At 30.9% G+C, this 4,024-nt stretch overlaps 1 long non-coding RNA gene across 1 annotated transcript; it reads right to left on the bottom strand.

The window, feature by feature from the left end:
* Positions 1-311: 311 nt before the first annotated feature.
* Positions 312-2,467, bottom strand: LOC129301548 (uncharacterized). The gene is made up of 3 exons (XR_008591038.1): positions 2,263-2,467; positions 1,603-1,691; positions 312-779 (listed from the first exon to the last, which is right to left on the bottom strand). It is a non-coding gene; the product is annotated as an uncharacterized LOC129301548 (long non-coding RNA).
* Between the last annotated feature and the right edge of the window lie 1,557 nt (positions 2,468-4,024).

Genomic DNA, 4,024 nt, shown 5'->3' with positions numbered 1-4,024 from the left:
CGAAGCTTATAAAAGGTTTTACTTGTGACCCAAATTTTAGAGAAATCCAACGGTCGGATTAAGATTTGGACACCCAGATGCAAAAGTACAGCTTTTTGGTAAAAACCATTTTCAAAATTGTCCAAATCTCATCCTAATGGTCACAAACCTGTGGGAACACTTTGGACACGTCAAATATGATTAAAAACACCTGATAGAACATTCAAATGATGGAAAAACCCCATACATCAAAATTTAACCACCCGGGTGCCATTTCCCAAAATGGACCCTAAACCCCCAAAATGCACAAATCATACAAGAGTGGTCACAAATCAATCCAAATATCATGTATTTATATAAATATATATGCTAAACATTTTCACTTGGCTCAGAGCTCCTTGTGGGGCCCACGCACCCACTCTCTCTATCCAAGCTGTATGTTTTCCCATAGCACACCATTTGCAATGCAACCACTTTGCATTTGCTTATAAAATCACATATATATCAAAATAAAGATCTACTTGTAATAGAAACTTGGTGTACTAAGTAAATCCATCAAAACCACACACCATAACCAAGTTTCCTAGCCACAAGTCTGCAAACAGACAAAAATTCATACACAAGCACACAATCCACACATATTCACACATACACACATAATCATATCCTACTGGCACCCTAATCTTAAATACATTACAATATATTTGCTCAAAAGAAAGGGGTTGCAGTTCTTTACAAATCACAAGCAAACCCCTAGCTTTGCTCTTTTCCCCGTCCACCACTGGATCCTTCGCCTGGACCTAGAATATTGAAAAGAAAGGGGTGAGACAACCACAGTCTCAGTAACAGTGAAATCTATATTGATTATTACAAAGTAAGCCATAATTAAATAAATGAATAATAAATTCAACATAGTATATAATTTAGCCATTTAAAATGCATGAATGCATGACCTAGGCCGGTATGGCCTTTCATGACTAACAGAATGCCCCTTGGCACTCTTTAACTCGCAGGTAAACCTTATACCTACTTGTACCTCCACAGGCACAAAACATAATCTAAGGCATGATCTAATCCACCGAACCGCCTATGCCCCTTCGACGTGAATCCTGAGCAGTCAAAGCTAACTCCCTCCCAGAGCCAGCCCGACTTACTCTCCATGTGAGGGCTACCTTGGCCTAGGCACTCAACCTCACACTTCATATGTCGGATTCCCTCCCCCACTGAGAGGTTTCGAACACTCAATACACTAACCACTTTAGTGCACTGAGCCCACAATACGTAAAACAATACTGAGTACTGACAGTGTGCCATAGAATATCAAAAATCCACACCTTCTCATTGGTGAACTCCCACCGAGATCATGCCTTTTACTCTTGTCTACCTTTCCTGAGTATTGACCATTCAACACTCTAAAGTAGTATAATATTTATAAATCTCATTTCCATAAAAACATTGTTATTAAACAATTAGAAAACATATTTGCACTATAATCAAAGTAGTACCCCATAACCCCTTATAAAGCACATTTAATCTTTTAAAACATGTAATGCATGATAACTAGTAATATTTATTCAAAAATAGCTAAAACAAAGTAATAAGAAATATAAATTTCCCTGTTACCTCAACCCTTTGGTACCAAAAGGGTTCCCCTTGTACAAAATAGGGCTCGGCTTGTTCCTTACTTCTCAATAAGTTCCACCAACAATTTTCTACAACATATAAGTGATCCACATCACTTATTATGAAAAATAGCATTAATGAAGACTATAACTCATACCACACAACTTGGCTCTATGAGTCATAATCCAACCTAATGGTCCATATATTAACCCAACCATTCACATAGTATCACTTAACCACCAAAACCATTTATTAGCCATCACTAGGCTAATTTTCAATTTATATAATTTTTTATCAATTAAAAACCTTCACTTAGTGTCACCAACTTTCACCATTAGCCCTTATAATGAAAACCAAACCTTAATTTAAATCTTATTGGGCTCAAATAGCAAAATTATAACTAAATCAATAAGCTTAAACCATTGAAGAGCAAAAACCCAATTTCTCAAGGTTTATTTTGTGCCCAAAACACCTCTTTTCATCCAATTATCCACTCAAAATATTAGATCACTATCTAGAAACTCAAAACATGCTCCCTAGGATCCAAAGAAATAAAAGCTTACAAGAATAAAGCCTTTGGGATCAAAATCCAAAAATTTCCTCTTTCAAAAATTGAAGAAAATCAAGAGAAAGAGAAGAGGATTGAAGTAGGGAGTTTACCTATCGTGTAGCCGAGCTCGCAACGGTCGCAAAGACTCCTAGATCCAAGCCTAACTCCCTCCCTTTCTCTTCTCTTCTTCCTCTCTCCCTCTCATACGTTTCCTTTCCTTTCCTTTCCAACTCAATTTCTGCGTTTCTGCATCAATTTGGGTCTTTAAATTGCTGGTCAAAAAGTTTGGGGAAAATTACAAGAAAGGGCCCAACATTTTTTATTATTGCACAAAAGCTCGGGTCAACTTTGGTAATTTTTCCCATAGTTAAAAATAAATAAAACCAAACTTTTGCTTAGTAAAATTCAAACTCTGGGCCTCTATTAAATTATTCTAAATTTTAATTTAATTATAGATATTTTATTTTATTTTTATTTATTTTTTTTAAATAAATTTGAGTCTTAAAATTTTTAGGATGTTACAATAATGTTATCAATGGGTTCTCAAAAAGTTGAGATAAATATTAAATATATTCTGTAAATTTAAAAAATTAAATTCATAATTAGAACTAATGATGAAAATTATTATTGGTAGCCGTCATTATAACATATAATCAGCTATTATGCACCAAAAATCAGCTATTGATATATTCTTATTAATGTGATATGAAAAAAATTAGAAAATTGAAGTTTTCATTTGATCCTTAATTCCTTACCCCTTAATATAATAACATATTTAATTATTTGGTAGTAAAATCCGAATCCTACACAGGTCTGAGGACCACATCATCATGATATTCCAATTTATAATGTGTGTGTGTAGGACATGATTTTGAAGCTTCATATCAAATTTGATTTTAAACTTACGAAATAAATTTTTAAAATAAAAAATTAATAAATTTTGAAGTATTCTAATCCCCCTTCCATCTGACACTTTTAGAAAAGATTCAGCATTTTAAAATATAAGACACTTTAATAAAAATAAGGTTTCATTAATAATACTTTTTTCATATATTCTCTCCTTTCGATATTCTTTTATTAATGAAGTATTAAATGAAGAGTATTTTTAAAAATTTATATTTTTATCTTGAAAAAAATAAGGTTATAAAGTGTATTTAATGAGCTTTATTATTATGTAAAATTTTATTTAAAAATATTTTATAATTTAGAATAGAGGGAGTATAGTATAAGAATTTCAACTTAGTGTAGATCATGCATATTTTTAAATATATACTCTCTTTGTTCCTTTTTTTATATGTCTATTTAGGTTTTTTTTCCTTCTAATTTTCTGTTCCTTTTTAAAAGCTAAGACACCATTTTATTGCTATTTTTTCAATTGAATTCTCATCTACACCACTTTTAAGAGTTCAAGACAATGTTAATTATTAAAATAAATTAAGAGCATAATAAAAAATTTATAAAATATGACATAATAATTATATTTCTTAATCTTAAAAAGCTATATGAAGAAACAGAAAAAGAGCATGCAAAACATTATTGTCAAACTCCCGAATTGATTCTACAAGTTTATCATTTTATATTTTTAATTTATAAAATTGTGTTAACTCGTTTATAAATTTGAATTAAATAAAACTCGGTTAAATTTGTGAGTTGACTCTTTGAGTTTATCGTTTTTATATTTTTAATTTATAAAATCTTATCAATCTGCTAATAAACTCGTTGAACAAGATAAAAATATACTTTATAGAACTCAATTTACAAAAACGGTGAGATTTGATTTAATGAAAAATAAAACTGAAAATACCAAAGCTTGATATTAATAAAAAAGAAAACAAAAAAAACCAAAAATAAGTTATGATATTTTAAAATTTC

Source organism: Prosopis cineraria, unplaced genomic scaffold, assembly GCF_029017545.1.
Source record: "Prosopis cineraria cultivar Desert tree isolate PC_DT_omini unplaced genomic scaffold, ASM2901754v1 PC2, whole genome shotgun sequence".
Classification (NCBI taxonomy): Eukaryota; Viridiplantae; Streptophyta; class Magnoliopsida; order Fabales; family Fabaceae; genus Prosopis; species Prosopis cineraria.
This window is presented reverse-complemented; position numbering and strand designations above follow the sequence as displayed.